This window comes from Pongo abelii, chromosome 21, assembly GCF_028885655.2.
Source record: "Pongo abelii isolate AG06213 chromosome 21, NHGRI_mPonAbe1-v2.0_pri, whole genome shotgun sequence".
NCBI classification, from domain to species: domain Eukaryota; kingdom Metazoa; phylum Chordata; class Mammalia; order Primates; family Hominidae; genus Pongo; species Pongo abelii.
In genome coordinates, this window is record NC_072006.2 from 48,819,041 (window position 1) to 48,846,772 (window position 27,732).

Below are 27,732 nucleotides of genomic sequence, written 5' to 3' on the forward strand. Positions count from 1 at the left end.
CCCAAAGTGCTGGGATTACAGGCGTGAGCCACCACGCCAGGTCAATATACGTGTTAAATTATAGACATCATTCAGTTACTGTTTTGTTCATGTATGGGGCAAATATATATTTTTATAGGATATACATGTATTATAATTTAATTTCTGATTCAAGCCTTAAAGAAAATATGTAGTTCAAACTTGGAAATAAATGGATTAAAAGTCACTTGTTCTTAAAATGTGGTTTCTTTTTATAATCTTTTAAAATTCAGCAATTTAAATAAAACATCCTGAGGGCAGCATGTGTTAGTGAGGGGGACTGGGGGTGGCGTGGGGAGGGAGTGTGTTTGATGAAATTGTCCAGGAGCAAAGCACCACTTACTTGAAGCCCAGAGATTTGTCATCCAAATATGTGCAGATTGCTGGTGCTATAAATAGTTTGAACTCAAGTAAACAGCCTCTTCTCCCTAACTGCTGCTTGGCCATTGTTCAGATGCCAGCACAGACTGAGGAGCATCTCACACCAAGCTCAAGGCTCTTGTGCCCAAATTTTGGGCTGCTTCTCTTGTGGGGAGAGCTTCAGCTACCCTGACTTGAGATGACCAAGGGTCACATGTTCACCCTCTTTAGTTATCCCACGTTTGGCTCCCACCCCTATGCAACCTGATGTACAGTTTCATAAACATGCCTCTGCTCTGATGAGTAGCGCTGATCTAAGAAGATTCCTGGCAACTATTAAAAAGCCCTGGGGCCCTATGGCTGTTGACTGAAGTAGATTTAGGAAGCACAGAAGTTCTTTTTTCAGGGCAGAGGCACGCATGGCTCATTTCTTTCTTTGGAACTAAGTAGAGTGGCGCTGGTTGTCAGAACTGCTGCAGGCTGCCTGTGCCAGCAACTCATCTGCTCTGTGCCAGGCAGGCAGGCTGCTGACATTTCAAGAGTCCCTTTGAGGACTCAAGCAACATGCTGTCATTAGAGCAACTGAGGACATTCCATGGTTTATTAGTATATTTCCTTTGGAAAAAATGTCTCCCCCTTTCTCTCTTTTTAAAATTCCTGCTTCAGCTGCATTGCTGCATTCATGTGCAGTGACTCTTATGTCAAATGCCCATGAGGAGATTATGACTAATTTAACATTTTGTTGTTGAGAGGACATAAGGAATGGTAGAAGGAGTACTGGATTAAGGATCAGGAGCCTGGATTCTTGTGCAAGTTACGTAACTTTTCCTAGCTTTGATTTCTTCATTTGTCAAGTAAAGATAGTCATGTCCCTCCTGTTTCTTGGGGTTGATGAGAAAATTTATGTAAAGGTACTTTCTGGACTATACCGAACAAATGGAATGCAAAGGAGAAGTAAGGTAATGGAAGGAGCTTGGTGTTTGAGTCTCACAGGCCTCGCCCACACTGTGACCTCAAGCAAGTGGCTAATGTCTCTCAGCCTCAACCTTTTCATCTGTAAAATGGGAACATCTGTACTTGCCTTGCAGGAGCGTTAGAAGGATTAGAAATAACATATGTAAAGCACTGACAAATGGCAAACAATAGTTTAATAGCAATAATTGTTATTATTACACTTAATGTGGAGATATTCACTCTGGGTGATTTAGGATTCTAAACCTAAGGAAGTATTCAGTTTATAGATGTAGAGATTAACAAAAGGCCCTGCTAGTAACTGATAGTAGCAACTGATAATAATAGCTAACTTTAAAAAATCCAAGTAATACATGAATATGACTTTTTAAAAAATCTCTGAGTCCAGAAAGGCATCTGTCTCCTGCTTACCTCCTCACCCTGAGGCAGCCATTATATTTTTCTGCTTTTACTTCTTTTGGTGGTTACTTCTATTTCTCTAAATAATGTTACTCCCATTTCCTTTTTTAAATGAATTTTGTTTTTGTCAGAATGGTACATGCACATAGTTTGCCCTAGTCTTTTTTAAGGTCAAATATCATAAAAGATTTATAATAAAAACCATCTGTTCCCTGCCCCCACCCTTTCTTTACCCTTCCTCCTGTCCTGCTCCCAAGAGCATATACTTTTGATCCTTTTAGGCTTTTGATCTAGCATTTATCTCTCTATATCTAAATAATATGCTTATTGAGATATGTTTTTTTAATTGTATTACAGAAATTTTGAAACATGTACAAAACTAGAAAGAATAGTATAATGAATCCTCATGTACCACCCATTACCCGGCTTCAAAAATCAAAAACCCATGACCAGTCTTGTTTCATCTGTGCTGGTAGCCATTTTCCCATGCCACTAGATTATTTTGGAGTAAATTCTAGACATCATTTTATCAGTAATTACTTCAGCATTTTTTTTTGTTTTTGTTTTTGTTTTTGTTTTTGCAATGTCGCCTGTCGCCCAGGCTGGAGTGCAGTGGTACAATCTTGGCTCACTGCTACCTCCACCTCCCTGGTTCAAGCAGTTCTCCTGTCTCAGCCTCCCAGGCAGGTGGGACTGACTACAGGCGCACACCACCATGCCCAGCTAATTTTTTTATTTTTAGTAAAGACAGGGTTTCACCATGTTAGGCTGGTCTTGAACTCCTGACCTCAGGTGATCTACCTGCCTTGGCCTCCCAAAGTGTTGAGATTACAGGCGTGAGCTACTGTGCCCAGCCTAGCATGTACTTTTAAGAGAATAAGGACTCCTTTTAAAAATATAACCACACTACTATCACACATAAAATAATTAATAATCCTTTATTATTAGCAGTGGTCTCCATTTAACTCTTAAGTTATTTTTTTAGTTCTAGTCAGATCCAAACAAGGACCTCACATTACCATACTGCTTTTTCTTGACTCATCAGTTTTTTGTTTGTTTTTGAGACAGTCTCGCTGTGTTGCCCAGCCTGGAGTGCAGTGGCACCATCTCAGCTCACTGCAACCTCCACCTCCCAAGGTTCAAGTAGTTCTCCTGCCTCAGCCTCCCAAGTAGCTGGGATTACAGGCATGCGCCACCATGCCTGGCTAATTTTTGTATTTTTATTTTTGAGACAGAGTCTGGCCGTCACCCAGGCTGGAGTGCAATGGCATAATCTCAGCTCACTGCAACTTCTGCATCCTGGGTTCAAACGATGCTCCTGCCTCTGCCTCCTGAGTAGCTGAGATTACAGGCACCTGCCACCACGCCCAGCCAATTTTTGTGTTTTTAGTAGAGATGGGGTTTTGTCATGTTGGCCAGGCTGGTCTCAAACTCCTGTCATGCAGCTGGTTTTGATCAGACATCCTGTCATGCTTTATTTGGCCATTCACAATCAATAATAAAAGACTTCTTTAAGGGGATAGGCCTCAGTTCATCTGTTTGTCCCATAGGCCTCTGCCCTGCCTGGGAAGCTGCTGGGTACTGGAAGGGTACTAAGGTACTAAGTGGAAGATGCTTTAGGGCACATGAGCAGGAGCAGCAGTTAGACTGAGGGCCCTTCACATGTTAGCATAAGGAGGCCTGTCTCTTACTAGAAGCCCTAGATTAATCCTAGGCAGTTCATTCAATTTATTTAAAGAGGCCTCCTGTCTTTGGCTGTGGTTCTGCAGAGCTTTTGGGCCCTCTGTGTGCTGCAGGTATGGGATAGAGGAGCTGGCTGGCACAGGACCTTCAGTGGATCCCTTAATTTTTTGGCCCTTCTGAATCTTCTCGACACCTGCTGTCTTCAGGTCCAGAGCCTCACTGGGGTCCCACACCATTCCTTGTCTCTCATTTCCAATGGTGCTTTCTTGTCCTTGTGCTCCAAACTTCAGCTTCTGTTGTCATACCTCTCTGAACTTTTTCTATCTTCCGGAAATTATTTGAAATGAAATCCCTTGTTCTCTAATGAGCCTTCCTTCAGCAAGAAGGCCCAATTTGCAGTTCAGAAGACGTGGTGCTTTTTACAAAAAGTATGTTAATGTTTTACCGTAGACTGGACTAAGTAGAGTGTGTGTGTGTGTGTGTGTGTGTGTGTGTGTGTGTGTGTGTGTGTTTAGAAAATATTTTTTGAGTTTCCTATTTTATGCCCAGCACTCTTCTAGGCACTTGGGATAGATGTATTCAGTGAACCAGGGAAACATACTGTTGACCTTGTGGAGCTTACAGTCTGGTGGGGAAACACATGGAACGTGTACTTATAAATATGTTAAGGGTTATAAGAAGAGACATAGGAGTACCATGAGACCAGTACAGCAGGGGGAGCTAACGTGGCTCAGAGAAGAGGGCGCCCTAGGGAAGTGACATTTAATCTGAAATCTGTTGGCTGAGTAGGAGTTAACCAAAATAAGAGGGAAGAGCCCTTCAAATTTGTATTTCAAAGTGCAGTAGCAAGTGAGAGTCTGAAACCAATAGAGAGTAGCAAGTGAGAGTCTCAAACCTTCTCCTGTTGGAGCACCAGGCTGTACTACCTCAGGATAGTCCCTTGCCTTCTCTGGATCTGGCATTCCTCACCCCTAAAATGAGGAGACCACATGCTCCTTTCAGCTGCAAAAATCAATGAGTCCGAGACTGTTTAAAGTTAAGGTCACTGTTTAAGTGAAGGTCCATCTCTCCCAAAACAGCTGTAGTTGGAAACTTATCTCAAGCTGGTGGGAAATAGTTTGAAAAAAGGCAGGGAGGGGACAGTGTGATATCCTGTGAACCTATCCAGTTTCTAGCCACATAATCACTGGGGTCAGGCTTCTCTTCTCCTTCTGGCTCTCCTTCAGACACACCAAATCAGCAGTCCAAAAGGGACCACAAAGTGGATCCTCAGGACATCGAACCCTGAAGGAAAAGCAGCCACGTGTACTCCAAAACCAAAAAAATACGTTGAGCAATGTCTTAGTCATCTTTTGTGGGTTTGATTCCCTGCCCCCCAAAAATGACTTAAGTTTCTGATGTCAAAACATTGTTTGTGTGTGTGTGTGTGTGTGTGTGTGTGTGTGGTTTTTTTTTTTTTTTTTTTTTGAGACAGATTATCATTCTGTCACCCAGGCTGGAATGCTGTGGCATGATCTCAGCTCACTGCAACCTCTGCCTCCCAGGTTCAAGCAATTCTCCTGCCTCAGCCTCCTGAGTAGCTGGGACTACAGGTGTGCACCACCACGCCCAGCTAATTTTTTTGTGTTTTTTTTAGTAGAGACAGGGTTTCACCATGTTGGCCAGGCTGGTCTTGAACTCCTGACCTCAAGTGACCTGCCCGCCTCAGCCTCCCAAAGTGCTGGGATTACAGGTGTCAGCCACCGTGCTTGACCAAGAACATTGTTTTAAGTGTAAGTGTGGTTCCTTCTCTGGGGCCTTACACCAGGATTGTGGTGAGACGACATATTATTCTCTTTCCTTTTTTCCTGTTCTTCTGTATTTTCTTATCTTTTTACAATAAGCAATTATGATTATAATTGGAAAGAAAACAAAATCTACTTTTATTCGTAAATCTCAATCAATATACTTCTTAATTGTCTAGAAAAAACATGGACCTTCTAACTGCATGGCATAGTGAATAAGTGAGTTGGAAATGGTATGACAGCTGAAACCTGCCTTTGATAGGGTGATGAGCAATTGCAGTGTACAGCAGCTGTGTGGACTAGAAAGTGGGTAGTGGTGGCCAGAATTTCTTTATTCATATACTCCTTCAAAGATGTCCGTCAGTTGCTAGCTGATACAGTTTGGATGTCTAACTATATTGATGGATAGCTGTTGGATGTCATGTTGAAATGTGAACCCCAGTGTTGGAAGTGGGGCCTAGTGGGAGGTGTGTGGGTTATGGGTACAGATCTCTCATGAATGGCGTGATCCCCTCCCTGCTGTAATGAGTGAGTTCTTGTTCGGTTAGTTCAAGTGAGAACTGGTTATTTTTTAATTAAAAAAAAATTATTTTGGCCGGGCATGGTGGCTCACGCCTGTAGTCCCAGCACTTTGGGAGGCCAAGGTGGGTGGATCATGAGGTCAGGAGATCGAGACCATCCTGGTTAACACAGTGAAACCCCATCTCTACTAAACATACAAAAAAATTAGCTGGGCGTGGTGGTGGGCGCCTGTAGTCCCAGTTACTCGGGAGGCTGAGGTAGGAGAATGGCATGAACCTGGGAGGCGGAGCTTGCAGTGCGCCGAGATTGCACCACTGCACTCCAGCCTGAGACTCCATCTCAAAAAAAAAAAAAAAAAAAAAAAATGCAAGGGACTACATGTGTGCACCACCACTCCCAGCTAATTTCTGTATTTTTAGTAGAGACGGTGTTTCACCATGTTGGCCAGGCTGTCTTGAACTCCTGACCTCAGGTGATCTGCCTGCCTTGGCCTCCCAAAGTGCTGGGATTACAGGCGTCAGCCACCATGCCTGGCCCTGGTTGTTTAAAAAGAACCTGGCGCTTCTCCCTTTCACACTTGCTCCCCATCTTGCCATGTAGCATCCCGGCTCTCCTTTCCCTCTACCATGTCTAAAAGCTTCCTAAGGCCTCACCAGAAGCAGATGCTGGTGCCATGTTTCTTTTACAGTCTGCAGAACCATGAGCCAAATAAACCTCTTTTCTTCATAAATTATTCAGCTTCAGGTATTCCTTTATGGCAATGCAAATGGACTAACACTCTGCCCAAACAAATTAATCAATCTGTGCCTGTGATTTTCTCATGTGTCAGGCAGGGATGATAATTATACCTACCTCATAGAGATCCTTATGGGATTAAATGAGGTAATTTATATAAAGCAGTTAGAAAACGACCAGGCACAGTGGCTCACACCTGTAATCCCAACACTTTGGGAGACCAAGGCAGGCAGATCACTTGAGATCAGGAGTTCAAAACCAGCCTGGGCATATGGCAAGACCCCCATCTCTACAACATAAATAAATAAAATAAATAGAATATTACCTGGCATATGGTAAATATCCAATAATAGTTTTGGGGTTTGTTTATGGATTTCCTTATTTTAATAAGTATCTCATAATATGTACAAAATGCTGCTAAATTAGACACAGATCTTTTCCTTAAAAAGTTAGGATTCTGGCAGAGAAAAAAGACCTGCCCCCAAATAAATATGTGTCAACGGAGAAAAGGGTATGTTTCTTAAGAGAGAAACAGAGCATACTAAGGAAATTCAGAGGAAGGAGAGACCCCTTCTAAACTGGGGGTAGAGGGTGGAATTAAACAGCCAAAGTTTCCTTCATCCTCAAACGGAGCTGATACTGCTGTCTGTGAAAAACAGCCAAGTTTCCTGAAGGGAAGCCCTTTAAGAGGTGGTAGTGCAAGGGGGTTGTGGATTTAGGACTGGCACCACATGGTCCCTGGTTAGAGTGCAGGCTCTGCCCCTTGCTCCTGTGAGCCTTTGAGCAGATTGGTTGGCTCACCATGCATCTGTTGCTACAGCTGTAAGATGTGAATATTAATAATGTCTCCTGCACCTGATTATTGTGAGGATGACATGAAGTGGTGTTTATAGAGTGCTCAGTGCACAGCTTGGCCCCAGCCCACATAAGTGTGTCCAGTATTGTCAGTTATAAGAAGAAATGAATGTGCCAATGTTACTATAGTTCCGTCTTCCGGGATTCTGTCACGGACAGAATTATTCAGTTCACAAGGGAAGTGATACAGAGTACATGTTGTTGAAGAAAATGATGTTGTTTTTATGAATGGGCTCCTTACTATTATTTTTGTTCAAGTAACAAAACATGATTCAAAGCACCCATCTCAAGAGCCCAGCCTCATTTCCTGACGCCTACTCAGTCTTCTGGAATAAAGGCTCAGCCAAACAATGGCCCCGACCTCCAGTCCCTCCAAACTGAGTGTTGCTGCTGAGAACAGGCCTGACAGCTCTGGGTGGGCTTTTGTTCATTACTCATCCTGACATTCTGGAGAAATACAGGACCCTTTTGACTTCCCGACCAATCTCTGACTTTATTTCATTGTCACATCACCATTAGGGCAAAGGATGATGAAATGGTCAGAATTAGACAAGAAGTATTCAAATATTTTTCAATGTATAGTATGTGCCAGGCACATAACCCACACAAGAACCTTGGAGAGTAAGGCTATTATTCTTCTCATTTTACACTGGGAAACCAAGGCACAGCAAGAAGGTCTAGGGACCAGAAGGAAGCCCAGATCTCTCTGAGCTGTGAACGGCTGCTCTCTGTGGGTTACCAGGCTGGTGTTTTTTTGTTGTTGTTGTTGTTGTTGTTTTTTTTTTTTAAAGACAGAGTCTCACTGTCGCCCAAGCTGGAGTGCAGTGGTGCAATCTCGGCTCACTGCAACCTCCACCTCCCAGGTTCAAGCAATTCCTCTGCCTCAGCCTCCCAAGTAGCTGGGACTACAGGCACACGCCACCACACCTGACTAATTTTTTTTGTATTTTGGTAGAGACGGGGTTTCACCGTGTTGCCCAAGCTAGTATCAAACTCCTGAGCTCAGGCAATCCACCCACCTCGGCCTCCCAAAGTGCTAGGATTACAGGCGTGAGCCACCACGCCCGGCCAGGCTGGTGTGGTTTTTATTCCACAGCAGTCCTACGTCACATTGTTGAAAAGCCTTCAGATTGACAAACTCCCTCCTAATATAGCCTGTTTTCTTGGGTGTTTTCTGATAAGCATCTGTGTTTTCTGAGAACTAATAAAAATTCTTGTTAAACCACAAACTACCACAGCCTCTTCCTTACCTATAGAGAGCCGCTTTCCCAGTAGAGCTCTGGTCCTACCTTCCCATCACCATCAAAGTGGCATTGAAACAGATCAGATCTGCTCCTTTTGAGAGAGTTAGTTGAACCCCAGTCTTGCTTCAGGCCACACAGGATTTGGGTAGCAAAGCAAGGAAAGCAGCCTCTCTGACCTAGTGGCCTGAGTGTTTCCTTTCCCAGGCTGGCTGCGGCAACCATTTTGAGAAATGGCATTGGCATTGGCATGTGTGTGGCATGTGTGCTGACCTAGTTAGGAGTTGAGGTTTCATTTCTAATTCTGTCCCTTTCGTTTTGAGCTGTGTGACCTTGGGCATGTCACCTAACTTCTGTGTATATGTCTTCTTATCCAGGAAGGAGAGATTAATAATGTAGCCTCATAGCACTTATCTAATTCTCCTAAGGATGTTATGAGAATCAAATGAGATTATGTACAACAAGAGCAAACATTTATTCAATACTTAGTATGTACCAAATACTTTCAGTTTCCTTACATGTGTTTTTTAATTCTCACAGTCCTAAAACAGAGACACTAGTATCCCACTTGACAGTTAAAAAAACTGAAGTTCAGAGAAATTAAGTCACACAGGACTCAGATCCACATCTGTGGCTCCCAAATGATGTTCCTAACCACTATGCATGTCACCTTGCTTCCCATTGTACACGAAAGTAGAGAGATGTTTTTGTCTTTACCATCAAGCACTCTCCAAATGCAAGAAATGATCTCTCGTCACCACTGCTGTTCCATGTTGGTCCCTAAGGACACTTACAGCCTCTTACTTGTTTGTCTTATCTTGTAGTTTATGCTGCTGCTTTTCGTGTCCCTAAGGACTTGTTCAGTGAATTCTTTTGGTTTTACTCCCAGAGAATCTGTTCATCTCCTTCATAAAGGGGGTTAAAGGTGCCCAGCTGAGCCTGGCATCTTGGGCAGTGGCCTCTGACTTCTCCAGGGTTCTTCCTTCCCTCAAGCATGTAGTTGGGTAGCTTGTAGTAAAATGCTCTATAATGCATTTGTTGATAAGCTCCCCAGTCACTGATTTTTACTCATTGAACCTCAGAAGTGGAAAGCACCAAAGCCCGCATTTTGTTGATAGGGAAACTGAGGTCCAGAGAGGGATGTGACTTGCTTGAGGTCATTCACTCAGTTGAAGGCCTGACCAAGACTGGAACCCAGTTCCCCAGGGGACAGACCAGTGCTGTTTCCAAGCCTTCCCCGGGGTCACACATCACCCTCCCCTACGTGAAGGACAAACTCATGTACTGTGCCCAGCATGTACCTAGGAGACCTGGGAGAAATGAAACAACTTGGAAAACTGGGCAGGAAGACAGAGATGGGTGTGGGGTGGGGTGAAGGTCTCCACCCTAACTAGTATATTATATACCAAGGAAAGGAATTAAACACACGGGAAAGCAGACAACCCACTAAGAAGCAAAGGAATTTACCCAGGAACCCTGGCTCAGTGAGTGGATAGGAAGCCTTTTGTCACTAAAGCTGCAGGGTTGAAAATTGAAGGAAGGATGTTAGGCAAGCGTGGTGGCCTAGGATGCAGTTACAGCCCCCTGGCTCATTGTCCAAAGGAAATGGATCTCTCCCATGGACAGAGAGGTGGAAACTGAGCGAGTGAGTTGTGTGGTTGACATCATCAGGCTGAGCATTGGATTACAACAAATGGGGACTTACTTGGCCCGAGACATGGGAAACACCCACTAAAACCTCAAAGTGCTTTTCATTTAGGAGACACGGGGAAGAGACAGAGAGGAGGGTAAAGTGAGAATCCTGCCTGCACCACAGGTCTGGACTGGTAACCTTGAATCCTGTTTTCTTAAATTCTGCCTCCGCTTCTGACTGAGGACCACTGGATTTTGAGGAAACTTTGGTCTTGTAAGTAGAACTTTACTCTCCTCCCCTGCCCAGCACCCCCAGGGAGAAGCAGAGCTTGGAGGCAGAGCTCTCTGGAGAGCTTGCTTTCCAGCCTGTTGGCCACAAAATGTCTATTTTTATATAATGATATATGTGAGCTTGCTCTGAAAATTATGGCCTTGTCTGAAACTACCTAAGGCTAGTGGGAGCCTCAAGTCTCACAGATGGGTTCCATTCATATGCTGTTTCGTTTTTACCCAAAGAACTTTGACAGAGTATTCAGAGCTTTAAAAGCAGCTCCTTGCTCCAAATATAGGTGAAGAAATAAATCTTCCCTAAGAAATTCTTGTTTGTAAAACCCTTTCTTTTTTTCTGATTACAAAGGTGGTATAATAATTTTTAAACATTCTAGAAAGAAAAGTCTCCAAAAGTAGTGAAAATTCCCTGTTATCTTCCCCCTCAGGAATATGATTGTTGTGTTAAATTTCAGTTACAGATATGGTCAGACTTCATGAATTTATCACATATAAACCCAATGCTGCAGAAGCTGTGTGGAAAACTCCAAGATGGAAAGGGATTGGAAATCTTTAACCTTGGGTTTGCCATCTTTTTATTGCTTCCTTTTAAAAATTTGCTGTTTATGCCTAGAATATAAACAGGACATGTAAGCCCTTAGGCGTTTTATTTGTTGGTATCTGTTTTCAGGGTTTGAAACTAAGCAAGCTACTCTGTAGAGAGGAAAAGAGGGAGCCCTTGTTGTACCCAGGTCCCTTACTTGGTGGGTCCCTGAACTGAGGGTTCCTAGGTGGCTTGAGATGGCTTGCAGTGTGCGGGAGCCCACCTCCCCTGTTAGCAGGTTAAGTATATTTGAAAAGTTACAGCTAACAGGGGAAGATTTCAGCTTAAACAAAAAGCTACCATATATTAGAAGGGTCACCCAAAGAAACTGTCACCTTGGGCAAGTGTTTCACACTCTCTGGGTCTTGTTTCTTTATTTGTACCTAATGAGGGGACAACACTAGATGATCTCTGTATTTCCAAATTCAGAAATGAACTGTCCATATTTCTTTTCCCTTTGTGTTGGGCCCTTATGGCTTTAGGAGCAAAGTACCCTAGGTTTTCAGTTTCCCAGAGTAGCTAAAAATGGGTGCCTGTAGGACAGTTAAAAGAAAACATAAAACAGGCAACATTAAGTTACTTCTGAGTTTTTATGGGTCTTTTTCAGGTTAGGTGTTCTTGAAGAAAGAGAAAGAAAAAGTCTCAGTGGTAAGTGTATGTGCACACGCATACACTAGCACGTACACTTGGGGAGAGAGGAAAGAAGGAATTGGCATTATTGAGTATCTCTTAAGCACTAGGCCCTATGTTATGCTCAACCCTTTACAGAGCACTAGATGGTCAGTATTATTCCCTAACCCCATTGACTGAGGACAACCGTCTACTTATATGTTCTCATATTATCCTGAACTAAACTGTATTTACATAATTACTGGCATAATTTCAATTCCCCATGTCTCCACTAGACCATCTGCACCTTCTCTGCATGTCTGTCTAGCCCATCACTATGCCCCATTGCCTAGTAGAAAGCCTGGCACATAGGTACAAAGGAGACACAACTTAATTTAAACTTAAAGCCCGCCATCCTAGTTCCTAGTTTGGCAAGAAAGAGGGAGAAGGGGGAAAATCCCTCCATTTGCCCCTCTTTCATCATTTAACATAGACCCACCCTCTCGTACCACAAGGGAAGGATAGCCACAGCCAGAGTGCAAAAAAAAAAAAAAAAAAGCAGAAGACGTCAGATCTTGAATTTTGAGTTTCCAAGGTGCCAGGTCTTGACAAATTAAGGTTTTTGTTTTGTTTTGGTTTTTGTTTGTTTGTTTTGTTTTCTTTAAGGGCATCAGAGACCCTAATCCTCAGGAAGTTGTGGTAGTTAGAAACTGTTTGTTTGAATTAAGGTCCTAGTTAACAGGAGGGTTCTCAAAGGCCCTTGGCACTTCTTTTTTTTTTTTTTTTTTTTTTTGAGACAGAGTCTCGTTCTGTCTCCCAGGCTGGAGTGCAATGGTGCAATCTCGGCTCACTGCAGCCTCCGCCTCCCGTTTTTGTTCAAGGGATTCTCCTGCCTCAGCCTCTCCAGTAGCTGGGATTACAGGCGCCTGCCACCACACCTGGTTAATTTTTGTATTTTTAGTAGAGATGGGGTCTCTTGGCACTTCTAAAGCTGCAGTCTTCCCCAGCATTTCATCCCATGAAGGTGGACTGTTGCTGCCATGGACCCACCCATGGACATGGGCAGTGGGAAGGCCAGGGCATCCTCTGCTTCATCCCAGCCCCGCTGGGATCTTGAGATTTGGGGTAATCAAAAAAGGCATCCTTTTTCCTAAGGTGGTGGTGAGGAGGTGATGTTCTGGAAGGAAGGTACCTAGACTTTGTGGTCCCTGCCAGGAAGTGGAGAGTGGAAATGTGGAATGCCTCACACTCCTCAACTAGGTAGGCCTTCATGTACCAGACGAGGGTGGCTTTCAGTTCTTGTTTTGTGTGTCAAAGTCGCTCCTGTTATCAGTGTGCGTTTCCCGATCTCTCCCACCTCAGTCACTCCCGGCAGTGAGTTTAGGGCATCTTGGGAGTAGAGGTAGGTTGTGGAAAAGATGTGTCCAGAGATCTTACTTGGCTTTGGTATCTTCCTGAAATAAATGTCACACACAGGGCTGGGCATCTTGCATATGCTGACTTCTCTTAATCTTCACAGCAATGATGTGAGGCAGAGATCATCTCCATTTTACACCTAAGAAAGGCACAGAGAGGTGCAGTGGATTGCCCAGAGTCTCACAGCTGGCAGGAGATAGAGCTTGAGTTCCCAATGAGAACTGGCTGTCCCCGAAGCCCTTGAATATTTCACCATACTGCAGTGTCTTTTTCATATCACCTCCCTGGATCTCAGTTGCTCCATCTGTTAAATGATGACAAGTGAACTCGAGTCAGAAGTCAGAGTGGTGTTTTGGTTTTAATTCGAATGCCTTTAGGCAGGTGTGTTCTCCAGTTCATTACCATTTGCGCATTCCCCTGCCCCATCACTTGTGCCCTCTAGTCTCCTGCCTGGCCCCTGGCCCCTGTGGGAGTTTGCAGCCCTGCATCTGGTTGGTGTCCACCGTTTCTTTTGATTTAGACAATCTAGAGTGCAGTGAGAAATTGGAAAGGGGTAGCAGGTAAGAGCTCTCGAGTTCAGTGAGAAATTGGAAAGGGATAGCAGGTGAGAGCTCTAGAGTTCAGTGAGAAATTGGAAAGAGATAGCAGGTGAGAGCTCTCGAGTTCAGTGAGAAATTGGAAAGGGACAGCAGGTAAGAGCTCTGCTTTCACCGCCTCCTAGCTGGAAGATCCTGGACTCATCACCTCACCTTGTAGAACCTACTTCTCTTTCTGTCAAGTGGGGGGTCACAGTCATACCGACCTCAAAGGGGTGCCATGCGGATGAAATGAGATAGGACTCATAAAGCACTTAGTTGGTACAAAAATACATGCTTAGGATTAGCTGCTCTCAATTTCCAGAAAGAGAATGTCAGCCAATGTACACAGGTATCTGCCCCCTCAGACATAGGATGGCATTTGCATGAGGAACAAGAAGTTATCTTTGAACTCATCATTTTGAAACCCCTGTGATGGACCCTGGCGCTGCCATGTTGGCTCTTCAAACCAAGCCTCAGCATTATTTCCTGTCACCCAGTCAAGTGGTGCTGAACCTCAAATCAGCCAGCCAGTGCTGAGGCCAAAAGCAGAAGTGGGTGCTATTCTCTTGGGACCAGAGGACCCTGGCCCAGCCACTTAAGGAAGAAGCTGGTAGCAGGTGCTGGGTGTGACAGACAAGAAGCTGAACTGGTCCAATTAACTCTGCCAAGTGCTTTCACGAGGGGCCAGAAGCAATTCCTAAGTGGAGACTGAGGTGGAAAATCTAAAGTTCTGGGAAATAGGTTATTAATCATGACCCTAGGCTGTGCTCACTACCTCCTGGAAATCCTTCAGAAATGTCTTAGGAAAACTTGGAGTACTGCTCCTTCAAAGAGTGGTTTCTTTGGAAGTTGCCGTGGGCTCCTATGCTGACTGATTATGAATTGCAGATTAGAACACATAATGCATCCGCTCTTACTGGAGGAAGCTGCATTTCCTAAAAGAAGTCTCTTCAATCTTTCAAGAAATTACAGGCTTTAGCTTGACTCTTCAGAACTGAATAATGGCCCTTCATGGCACCGAAGAAAGTATTTGGTGTATTCTTACTATGTCCCAGGGACCTAGGTCAGTTACTGTTTTAGTACTTTATCAGTGTGGTCTTTAACATTCTATAAATGTACATTGAGGGCCTGTTAGTACTAAGCACTGGGCTAGAGGACCAGAGTAAAGACACTACCTCTGGTCTTGTGGAATTCTCTGTGCATCAAGGGAAGATAGGCAGAGGAGTGAATAATTTTAATGGCATGTGAAAAGTACTGCAAAAGAAATATGCACAAGTGCTATAAAACACCAGACACTGGATCAGCATCTTGTGGAGGTTCTGATCTTGTGCTGGGTTGATTCCTTCTGCTCTCTCCCTACAGTTCCTGACTCTGGGAGCTTTGCCAGCATTTGCATTAGGGAGCAACTGAGAGCTGCCCCTGCTGAAGCACTCATTTCTGGCACCTTCCTATCCCCCGTGGCTTCAGAGGGGCGGAAAGAACACTTCCTCACAAAATATATGGGCCCCACCTGAGAGGGCCCTGAATCTGAAGTCCAAAGTTGTAGTAAGGAAACAGAGGGACGGGTGACTTTTGTAGTCTAAAATCACCACTGATTTTCCGTTGGTTTGTTTTTATAACATTTATTGTGGATTTTTTTTTTCTGATTGCAAAATTAGAATATGTTCAAGGGAAGAAAAGCTAGATAGTACGGAAAAACACACTTAAAATAAATCATCACTCAGTGATTTCACTTCTCTGTTTTTGAATAAGGGCCTGTCTCCCAATCCCCCCACCCACATACCGCTGTATTTCAAGTTTAGCTCTAATTTTAATTTCTCCCTGGGCAAAGTCTCATGTTTGTTTGCATATCTCAAAGGTGCTTGTGTTCTGGGCTCCAATCACTACTATCTGCAATTGGTTAGAGCCTGCGGCCATCATTTGTACTTTCCTGGACGTGTGCGTAGATTCATCTACTGCTAAGAACCCTTTATGTGGTAGGCATCGTGCAAGATGCTGTGGGGAATGTCAAGGTAAATAAGACTTTGAGGTTGCTCACGGCCGGATAGGAAAAAAAGACTCAGATAACATGAACACATTGTGAAAATGTGCCCCAAGACAGGTACAGAGTCCTGTAGAAAGCCTAAGAGATTGGAGGAGCAGTAGCATTTGAGCTGAGCCTTCAATAAATTTTTCATGTATTTAGCCAATATTTGTTGAGAACCTAATATCTGCCAGGCACTGGGCAAGGTGATAGGTGGATGATGTTAAATATAACAGGCACGGCCTTTACCTGCATGAAGTTTACAAGCACAAATGGTGGCGTTAAGAAGTCAATAAGCAGGGTGAGTGAAAGAGGAGAGTGTGGCTGGGGTCTTCCTTGAAAAGGTGGTATTGAAACTGAGAAGAGGGCTGGGCACAGTGGCTCATGCCTGTAGTCCCAACATTTTGGGAGGCCAAGGCAGGTGGATCACCTGAGGTCAAGATTTCAAGATCAGCCTGGCCAACATGGCGAAACCCCGTCTGTATTAAAAAAATACAAAAATTAGCTGGGCGCAGTGGCATGTGCCTGTAGTCCCAGCTACATGGGAGGCTGAGGCAGAAGAATCGCTTAAACTCAGGAGGCAGAGGTTGCAGTGAGCTGAGATCGTGCCATTGCACTCCAGCTTGGGTGACAGAGTGAGACTCCATTTCAAAAAAAAAAACAAAAAAAAACTGAGAAGGAGGAGTCAGTTACACCAAGAGTAAAGGAGGGAGAGGGAGTAAAGAAGGGTGCTGGATTATACCTTCCTTTGCTCATTATTGATTCTAAAAATCTCACTTATTTTCTGTATTCCGTTTCCTTTCTATTGGAGAATATTCTTGGGGTCTGTGAATGGTAAACTTGCCCAGTCTTTGTTTGAAAATATCTTTTGCCTTCACACTTGATATGTTAGCTAGATATAGAATTTTTTGCATAGCATGTGTAATGAATGTGAAAGTTATACATGCCTCTTTAAAAGTTTTCAATCAAAACAGACATAGATAATGTCCAAAGTGAAAGTCTTTCATTTCTTTTCTCACAATTTCTCAAAAGAGAAGAATTTTTTTCAAAAGAGAGAAGTTTCCCAGGGGGAACCACTGGTTACAGTTTGCCCTTTTCTATGTATACTGAAAATTGTTTAAAGTGTAAAGTATGTATACTTTTTAAAAATGTGCAGGTACACAAATGCTGTACTTTTTTTTCTAAACAAATAATCATGTTCACATTTGAGCAGAACACAGTAGTTCACACCTGTAATCTCAGCTACTCAGGTGGCTGAGAGTGGACGATTGATTGAGGCCAGGAGTTTGAGGCTACAGTGAGCTATGATCGCACCAGTACACTCCAGCCTGGGGACAGAGTGAGACCTTGTCTCTTAAAATTAAAAAAAAAGTAAAGTTCTTTTTTTAATTAAAAAATGATAATATATGCAATTTTACAATATACTTTTTAACAATCAAGCATGTACTTTTTTCTGTATCAGTACAATGAAATCTCCTTCATTCTTTGAAATAGCTGTATAGTTTCTCATGGTATTGATACACCATAATTTAACTATTTTTCTATTAATAGACATTTAAGTTGTTTTCGCCTCTTGGTTTTGCTACGGTACAATGTTTCACTGAGTATCTTTTTACTTAGGTAAATATATCTGTAGTATAAATTCCTGGACATTGCAAGAATGTGACGTGTCCAGGAATTTGATCCCAAAGGGTATGTATGCACATTTAACAAGTTAATAGATATTGTCAACTTGTCTTCCCAAAAGATTGTTTCAATTTATAATCCCAGAGTATGTCTGGCTCTAATTTTTGTTTTTCTTCTCGTTCCTTAGAATTCCCATACTGATTAGTCAACAGTGGAAAATCTAAAGAGATGCAAGCAGGAAAAAGAAATTAAACCAGGTAGGTAGTGGCACTGTTCATACTCTACTGCCAGAGCAGCACACATTTTTGCCTGAATATCTTTATTTCTGGTTGACGGAAGAAAATACGTAAGTTCCAAACTAAATTAGTGGGAGATTTTGACCTTATGAAGAAAAGGCAGGATGGCTCTTTTCAGAAGTTATATACATAACAGCATGCTGCAATTTCACAGTCAAGATTCCATTTTCAGGCAGTTTTTTTTTTAACAGCATCAGAAAGACAGTTTACCTTTGGTGGCTTAAGAGGGGATGGGTTTCCCGGCCATGTACTTAAGCTTAAGCGGGTGGAATCATACACAGGAGTTATTAGCAACGTTGGGCCTGGTGCCAGCTTTCCTCTCCACCAAGTGTTTGCTGTAAAGCTGTTTTCACAAAGACCAGGGCACATTATGGGAATTTTCATTTTAATGCTGTAATAGAGGAGCAAAAGCAATTAAAACCCAACCCAAAGAAATGGGTTCGGCCAAGTAGTCTGGTGAGGAGGGATGAAGGTGCAGTCTCTCCAGCTGAGAACAAATTGCCATTCACAGAGCACAAGTGGCCCGCTTGGCAGTATGGCCACCTTGGGTCAGTGTCCATAGTTTATGATATCTAAATGTTTCTGGCATAAGTTAATAATTTTAAACTCAGGGTAACATAATAATCGACTTTTTACATAAAGCAGCAGTATTTATCAACAAATCTGGTGAATTTCTTTGAATTGTCAGGTTGGAAGTACCGGGTCCACAGAGATCTTTTCACCCACCAGGCATCCATCGGCATCCATGGATGTAGTTGTTAAGGTATCAGAATTGAAGGCTATTCTAGATTGGCCTACACCCACCTGGACCTTCTCCATAGCTGGAATTTTCACAAGGAGGCTAAAGAGCCTGGGGATGAGCGCATCGCTCTGAAGAGCTTGCGGAATCCACTGTGCATCTGTCCATAAGCTAAGGATGGTATGAGGACTGAAAGCTGCATGGGAGAGAGAGGTCTTGTGATTTTCTCTCTCTTCAGCACTGTAGGGGGCGCAGTGCAGCTGTGTCTGGTGCAGCTCAGTTTAGACTCCTGCCTCAGCCAGGAAAAGTTTTCTTCATTTTTACATTAATTTAGCAGATATTTATGGAGCATCTTCTATAAATTGGACACCAGATAACAAAGCAAAAGTGGCACAGTCCTTGCCCTCAGGAAGCTTATGGGTCTGGCTGACAGTAGACTAGTAGCAGTAGTCTGCGTGCGGTAGGTCCAGAGGGCTAGTGGGTGGAGGGTGCTGCGGCTTGAAAGGTATGCAGGAGATGACTTGGAGAGGAGTGGATGGGGACAGGCTGGGGGCTTGCAGAGCAGCACAGCGAAGGCCTGGAGGCTCGGGGGGCGCAGCACTCCATGGAAATTCCATGGGCCAAACACAGTGCAGAGGGGGTACCCTGGCTGGAGTTGAGTCTGGAGGTATCCATGAATGAATCTGAACTTTATCCTGATGGCTCTGAATGGAAAGTCACTGGAGGGTTTTAAGCAGGGGAGAGTTGTGAGTCAGGCTTAGGAAGGAGACTGTCTAGCTCCAGTTTGGGTAAGAGACTGAGAGAGTCATAAGGGACTGAGAGAGTTCTGCAGTCTGCCTGGCCCACTCTCATCACCTCTCTTCTTAGTGCCTGTGCTCCTCCTTCCCTTGGACCTTCAAGAAGGCAGAGGACAGAGCCCGAAGTCTGAGATAAGATAGACTCCTTGGGGAGAAAAGAGGAAGTGGTGCTGGGAGGGTGGGTGGGTGGGGGCACCCAGTGTAAAGCAGAGCATACAGGTTGCCTTGGACAAGTCACTTCACACCTGTGAGCTTCAGCTTCCTTGTCTATTAAATGAAGATAATAAGTATTACTCTTCTTTTCTCTCATCTCATGAGATATCATCATGATATCTCAAAATATCATGGATATTTTACATGCCCAACTAGGGCTTCCAGAGAAATCTGTCTGTTTCGTTTGCCATGTAAGGATTTGTTGAAATCCTCAAGTGCATGTTAAGTGTGTCCTGTCGCTGCAGCTTATTGCCTGGGATGAGAGCAGTGAAGAAGCCCTAGCCTCAGGATCAGTCTCACAGCTCCCTCTCCCTGCAGCCAGGAAGGACCGGTCTACAGAGGGGAGGGAGCAAACACTGACTGAAGGCCCGGTGTGTGCTTGGCAACACCCACAGACAAAAGAGTGCTAGGGCAAAGCTGCTAGAACTATTATTTAAGCCATGTGCCAGATATGATAAGCACTTACAGCCTTCTCAGCCTCATTTAGTTTGATCTTATGAAGTACGTATATATTATCTCCGTTTGATAGATAGGAAACCGAGACTCAAAGAGGTGGAACTGTTTGCTGGTAGTGACACAATTAGGAAGAAGGAGAAGGGCCGGAGTCTCGAGTCCGTGCTCTCTGACTTCTGTGGGTAGCGCTTGCCATTCTGCTGGTGCTCCTTCAGACCTTTCAGACAGTGCAGAGGACACAGAGGAGTCAAGGGACAGCTGTTCTCTTACAAACCTTGAAAATCCTGTACAGAGCCCTCAGACAACCAAAACGTGGTCCAGAACTGAATCCTGGGGCCAGCATGCCCATTTAGCACTTCTCTCAATCAGTCCTTTTCCCCAGGTGCATTAAACAGGGCAGCTGCCTTCCCACCATATGGGCAAACTGCTTGGCAGCTAGGAGTGTGCCTGCTCATCTCCCAGGCTGCTTTCCTTTGCACCTCAGCAAAGGCAAGCCGTGCATCCAGGGAAGCACATAGTTACTCCTTCTGCCAGAAGGCCACCCCCTAATCTGGTTTACCATGGACACTGAAGTCACTCCCTGTCTCCTGGCCATGAGGAAAACTCCTTTGAGAGGAGCCTCTGAAGCCAGTGGAGAGAGTAAAAAGTGAGAATCCTGCCTCGGTGAACAAGATCTCTAATGCCTAGTTCTGGAAAGAGTTGAGGCTATGTCCACACCAAGCCATTTAAAGAATCTGCCCAGTAGAATCAATATTGTCAAAATGTCCATACTACCCAAAGCGATCTACAGAATTAATTCCATTCCTATCAAAATTCCAGTGGCATTGCTTACAGAAATAGAACAAATAATCCTAAAATTCCTATGGAACCATGAAAGACCCCAAATTACTAAGGCAATCTTGAGCAAGAAGATCTAAGTTGGAGGCATCACACAACCTGATTTCAAATATTATAGGCTGGACATGGTGACTCACACCTGTAATTCCAGCACTTTGGGAGGCTGAGGCGGGAGTTCGAGACCAACCTGGGCAACATAGTGAAACCCTGTTTCTATAAAAGAAAAAAAAATCCAAAAAGTAGCTGGGCATGGTGGCATGCACCTGTAGTCCCAGCTACTCAGGAGGCCAAGGTGGGAGGATCACTTGAGCCCAAGCATCGCATCGAGGCTGCAGTGAGCCGTGATCATGCCACTGTACTCTAGCCTGGCTGACAGAGTGAGATCATGTCTCAAAAAAAAAAAAAATTATAATGCTGTAGTAATCAACACAGACACACACACACACACACACACACACACACGCACAGAGGACTATTATTCAGCCTTAAAAAAGAAAATCCTGACATTTGCAAAAACATGGTTGAACCTGGAGGACATTGTGCTAAGTGAAATAGGGCAGACACAGAAATACAAATACTACAGGATCTCAGTTATATGTGGAATCTAAAAGAGTTGAACTAAGAGAGAGTAGAAGGGTGGTTTCCAGAGAGAGTAGAAGGGTTGTTGGGGAAATGGGGAGATGCTGATCAAAGGGTACAAACTTGCAGTTGTAAGATGAATAAATTTTGGCGACCTAATGTACAGCATGGTAATTACAGTTAATAATATGGTGTTGTATACTTGAAATTTGCTAAGAGAGTAGATCTTAAGTATTCTCACCACAAAAAGTAACTGTGTGAGGTGGTGGATATGTTAATTAGCTTGATTGTGATAATCATGTCACAGTGTGAATATATAAAATTTTTATTTGTCATTTATACCTTAATAAAACTGAAAAAAATTTAAAGAATCTGCCCAGGTCACAGGAAGCCATCAGTCATACCCTGAGTTGTTGTGTAAGCTCAAAGAGTATGGTTTATAGCATATGGATGAGTGCTTTTGTGCCAACGCTGGGCTAAACCTTTACATCCAGTGTCTAATTAGGTAGTTTCTGTTATTATCCATGTTTTACCAAGGAGGAAACTGAGGCTTTTGGAGATTACATCATTTGGCCAATGTACCAGAGCTGGAAAGTTGCATAACCAAGATTTCACTCGAGCTTTTTTTTAGCTCCACATCTTCTATTTTTTCAGCTACACCAAAACGACTTCTTTAATTTAGCTTTGCTTTTCTGATAATAGTAACCACCACTCTTTATTGAGCATCTTGTCATGTGAGCCAGGCATTATACATCCATTATTTCCAATCCCAGTAGAATCTTACAAGTAAAGTATCAATTGTCCCCGTTTCACAGATGAAGAACCTAAGGTACAGAGAGGTCAGGAATTTTGCCTCACAGGTTTCGTCTGAGACTAGAGTGAGCTCTCAACTATCATCCTGTACTTCCTTCATTCCTTACCTTTTCAGGTTCCTAGGAGGAAAGGACTCAAAAAAATTATGCATGAATTTCCTTTAATTTCACAACAACCCTAAGGGTTGGGGGTTGGTATCTCTGTTTTACAAAAGAAGAAACTGAGGCTCAGAGATGTTAAGTGATTTGCTCAGCATTATACAGCTAGCAATTGGTGGAGCCCCAATTCATACAGGCTCTGATCCATAGCTTACTCGCCTCCCCGATTCCCATCCCTCACCCCTTTTCAGCTCTGTCTTCTTGCAATGGGGGCAGAAAATCCAGCCTTTATTTCTCCAGGTCTTAGTAGTCCTGGGAGTCTGGGGGATTTCCAGCTCCTTTGAATTCCCTCTTTTGGCCTCTACTCTGCCTCCAGCACCTCTCTTAAGAGTCCTTTTCACTGTTGTCATAGCAAGGGTCTCATCTGGAGGGAAGCTGCCTTGAGGTTGGAACTATTTGGCTGCTTATCAGCAAGGCTTCAGGGCCTTGCCATAGCAACTTTCCAAGGCACCCATCTTGTGACCTGTTCTGACTCAGGGCCCCTGGGAATCCCCTGGGTGCAGATGTTTGCAGTGACTAGGATGCAGCAGTCGGCTCCCAGGACTCTTTTTCTGGCCAAGGCCATTTTAGGAAGGCTTCTGTTCCAGCTGTGCTGGGAGAGTCGAGGTCCAGAGCCTCCAAACCTTAAGAATGCAGGGTTATGTGATGTCTAGAGCTGGAGTTTTTAGCCAGGGGCTTATAGGTTAAGAGCCCCCTGTAATCATAGGTATGGTTACACACACACGCAGAGAATATATACTTTTCTGGGCAAAGTATCTATAGCTTCCCTCAAACTCTCAAATGTGTCTGTGACCCTTAAAGTTTAAGAACACTGGTCTAGAGAGAACCCAAAGTGTTGTGGGCCACTGTGCTCCCTTGGCCACCAGCCTCTCAGATGCCAGAATCTTGAGAGAGCACACCAGGCCTCTAGTGTTCCTGCTTAGGCATGAACTGGGATACAGTATCAAATATTGCTGAAGTTCACAATTATAACTATAAATGTACAGCTGTCCTTTGGGATGCCCCAAGTACTTTTATTTATTTATTTATTTATTTGAGATGGAATTTCGCTCTGTTGCCCAGGCTGGGGTGCAGTGGCATGATCTCGGCTCACTGCAACCTCCACCTCCTGGGTTCAAGCGATTCTTCTGTCTCAGCCTCCTGAGTAGCTGGGATCACAGGCATGCACCACCATGTCCGGCTAATTTTTGTATTTTTAGTAGAGATGGGGTTTCACCATGTTGGTAAAGCTGGTCTCGAACTCCTGACCTCGTGATCCACCTGCCTTGGCCTCCCAAAGTGCTGGGATTACAGGTGTGAACCACCGCGCCTGGCACCTCAAGTACTTTTTATGCTGTAAAAGTACAACTGTCCTGTGGATGCCCCAAGTACAACCACGAAAATGCGTGCCCAGCACCCCAAACATGTCAACATGTTTGAACATAGTATATTCACACCATAAGTGGTAGCCATTTTTTTTATTTTACTAAATTTTAAATAAATTAATTTTAAACACATTTTTGTTTTGTTTTACTCTTATCATTGTTATTATTTATTTGGTCAGGAGCCAGGAATCAGATGGTTATTTAGTCACTGAGTGATTAAAATCTATATGTCAGGAGCTGTGCTGTATTTCAAAGATACAGTGATAAACAAGAAAGGCAGGATACCTACCCTCTTGGAATCAGTTGGAATGGCAGATAATGAACAAATGTATCAGCATCATGCCTGGCTCATGGGACATTTCTGTGTGTATTTGTCAAATGACTGTTGAATGAATTTCGACTGCGGTCATTATTAGGAAGAAGTCAAGGTGCTGCAGGTGGCAGACAAGGAAACTTCATCTCTTCTGGTGGGTCAGGGAAGAGGAAGAGGGACTCAGGCTAAGGGGCCTACGCCCCAGGCCGCCAGGAGTTACACAGGACTGTTCACAGGGGGCTGGCATTCCCATGAAGAATCAGTATGTAGAGGTGTGGGGTGGAGGGCTGGAATACTGAACAACCAAGGGCTTAGGAACCTTGAGTAAATGATGTTAATGTGGGCCAGAGGTACGGATGACATCTACACTCTGCTCAAGTAGTGATGGTCCCTGGCTTGCAAACATGTTGCTTTTCCAGGTTCCAAGGGAGGCTGTTGTTCAACCGGTGTTTACCTATGTAGCAAGTTCTGGGTTCGGAACCCTACTTCTGTCAGGAGGCAGGCAGGATGGAAGGACATCCCTCCTGCAGCTGGAGACGGCAGAGCCCCAGCCACTGCTGGCAGTGGCCGTGGACACACAGTGCAGTGTCTGAGCAGTGTGTGAAGAGACTCCCTCACTGTCTGAAGGGCTTCACTCACCCTACACTAGTGAGAAGCCTCTGAATATTGGTATGGAAGGGAAGCATTCACATATTAAGGGTAAAATCAAAGTCAGAGCAAAATTTAAAGTCTGCTCTTGCCCCTCAAGACCCTGAAAGGCCCCAGTGACTATCATTCCACTCACCTCCTCTCCCATTCACCACTCCCCAGCCCCACGGCCTCTTATTAGTCTTTCTGGGCAGCAGGCTCCCCTTGCGTCTTGCATGCTGTGCCCTCTGCCTCGCGTGCTTAGATGTATATGCAGAAGTGGTTTCTAAACTCCTCTCTCTCATCATGTGTGTGGGCTGTGATACCCAACCATCAGTAAGAGCCGCTGATGAGGACAGTGATCATTAGCTAGAGAGCACACCCTCAGTTGCTCCACCCAGCATTATTAGAATAATAATAATCTTCCACCAGGTCCCCCGACCCAGCATTATTAGAATAATAATAATTCCCCACCAAGTCCCCCCACCTGGCATTATTAGAATAATAATAATCCCCCACCAGGTCCCCCCACCTGGCTTTATTAGAATTACTATGAGAAACTATCCTCTAGTGATTCTGTTAATTGTGATTTGTGCCCCCCTACTACCACTGGTTAAGAATTACAGGTTTATGAACTGAGCTCCCTAACTAGACCATGGACTTCCCTCAGGGGCACGATGGTATCTTACTGTTTTTGTATCTGTGGCATCTAGTCCCAAGCCTAGTATACACTGAGGGATCAGTAAAATTTTTCTGAAGGAATGGATGAATACTATAGAGATAATATCTTGCTTCTTTTCATTCTCCACAGTGTATTTTGGAGATGCATTTTATAGAATTAGAGGAACTAGAATTGACACAAACTCTCTTCAACCCATGAAAGTCTGTGCTTCCATGGAAGTCTCTGGAAAGCAGCAGAACAGTCCAGCTGGATCACTGCTTGGTGGCTGGGCATGCTGGGTCCTCCCCGGGCCTCCTGCTGCGGATGTATGATCTAAACTTGCCGAGGCTCAGCTACACAGCAAGGTTCTCAGAGAGTGGCAGTCTCCATCCTACTGTGAAAGGAGGGGCAGTTTTCCAAGGACTTCCTTGCTTTCCTGCCCTTCCTTCAGAGCTAGAAGGCTCTTACCTCCCTTACCCCAGAGCTAGAAGTAACATTAGAGATTGCTTCAGTTATCAACTTCTGCATAATCCATCACCCCTGTTACTCAGTGGTTTAAAACAACAGCAATAATTTCTTATATCTCATGGTTTCTGTGGGTCAGGAATTTGGGAACAGCTTGGCAGGGCAGTTCTGGCTTGGATCTTTTATGCAGTTGCAGTTAGATGGTGGCTGGAACTGGAGCAGCTTGGGGCCAGCACTGCTGGAGGCTGGCCGGCTGCTGCTCTTTCCTGGCCATCTCAGGACCTCTCCCCTGTGGTTACTTCGTAGGGCCTGTTTGGGCTTCCTCACAGCATGGCCACCTCAGATTTCCCATATGCAGCTCAATGCTCTAGAGGCAGGTGTCCCCAGAGAGAGCCAGGTGAAAGCTGTATAACCCTTTATAGCCTCATCTTGGAGGTGACACAAAATCATTTTTGTTGCATTCTATTTGTTAGAGGTCACTAAGGCCAGCTCCTTCAGGGAAATTGAAATTAAACTCTACCTCCCGAGAGGAGGAATGTCAGATAATTTGCAGACATGTTTCAGAACCACCACAGAGATACCCAGTTTCTTCATTCCACACTTGAGACTCCTGAGGTTTGAGGGGAAGAGCCTTGTCCAGAGGTGCCCAGCCTGGCCTGGGCAGACCTGGAGTGTGACCCAGCCCCTAGGCCTTTGGCTGGCCTGCCAGGAAGTGATCTCACTTTCCCTTCCTTCCCGTCCCCTCACAGTAAGATAGAGACTGCCACTCTCTGGGAACCTTGCTGTGTAGCTGAGCCTCAGCAAGTTTGATAATACAGACACAGCAGGAGGCCTGGGGAGGACCCAGCATGCCCGGCCACCAAGCAGTGATGCAGCTGGACTGTTCTGCAGCTTTTCAGAGACCTCCATGGAAGCACAGACTTTCATGGGTTGAAGAGAGTTTGTGTCACAATTCCAGTCCCTAGCCCTGGCGCTACGTGAAGTAGTAACACCACCCTGACAGTAGGGTATAGCTGCTGAGGAGGTAAGAGTTTTAAAAAATTCATACCCCAAAATAATTATTTTTACTGTTGCTGTGAAGTTGGATACCAAAGAGTAGAATGTGGTGGTAGAATCAAGAGAGTCAACCCAACGTCACTGAAAAGATTCTGAAGGTTTGTATCCAGCTGAATATCCAAAACGGGATGTTGCTTAAGCATGGGTAAAATGCATCTGGGTGTATGTTTTAGACAGCCTTGTAGAATGTTTTCCAGGGACTTGCTTACTTTCTTGCCCTTCCTTAAGAAATGCCTTATTATGAAGCTGGGGGCAGGGGAAAAAGAAGGTCAGAAAAGGGAATGGGTACTTTTCAGTAAATCCATACTACATGCCAAGCATAATACTAATTCACTCCCCTGCTTTATAGCCTAATAGCACAGGCTCCATCTGGCTCCACACTCCTTGGGTATATGGCTTTGGGCAAGCTCCCTAACCTCGCTGAGTTTCAGCTTTCTCTTTTGTACTACAGGATAATGATACTTTCTGTCATAGAGTTGCTATAAAATTAAATGCTTGTAAGATGCTTAGCACAGTGTGGCATGCAGTAAGAAAGAACTGTATAACAGGCCAGGAACCTTGGCTCAAGCCTGTAGTCCCAGCACTTTAGGAGGCTGAGGCGGGCGGATCACGAGGTCAAGAGATCGAGACCATCCTGGCCAACATGGTGAAACCCTGTCTCTACTAAAAATACAAAAATTAGCTGGGCATGGTGGCGCACGCCTATAGTCCCAGCTACTTGGGAGACTGAGGCAGGAGAATTGCTTGAACCCGGGAGGCAGAGGTTGCAGTGAGCCAAGATCGCGCCACTGCACTCCAGCCTAGTGACAGAGCGAGATTCCGTCTCAAAAAAAAAAAAAAAAAAAAAAAAAAAAAACTGTACAACTGTTGGCTCCAATTAATCCCCACAGCCACTTTTTAAGACAAGTGTGAGCCCTCCCATTTTATAGAAGGGGTGTCTGCAGTCAGGTGAGGTGCCCAGCACCATGTGCCACTATAGGGACAGCAGCTGAGACTCTGAAGTCCTTGTGGCGTCCACCACACCACATTAGCCTCCG

The 27,732-nt window shown here is 44.4% G+C and overlaps 1 protein-coding gene across 3 annotated transcripts in view; it reads left to right on the forward strand.

Annotated features, from left to right (window-relative positions):
- PKIG (cAMP-dependent protein kinase inhibitor gamma) overlaps positions 1-27,732 on the forward strand; it is an 87,675-nt gene that overhangs the window by 41,672 nt on the left and 18,271 nt on the right. Inside the window, exons 2-4 of one of the 3 annotated variants that reach the window (XM_009233618.3) lie at positions 10,329-10,475; positions 12,837-12,941; positions 17,512-17,581. The gene's annotated coding sequence lies outside the window, so the exon portion shown is untranslated. The remainder of the gene's footprint in view (positions 1-10,328; positions 10,476-12,836; positions 12,942-17,511; positions 17,582-27,732) is intronic. The other 2 variants (XM_009233617.3, XM_009233616.2) reach the window with 2 other exon arrangements.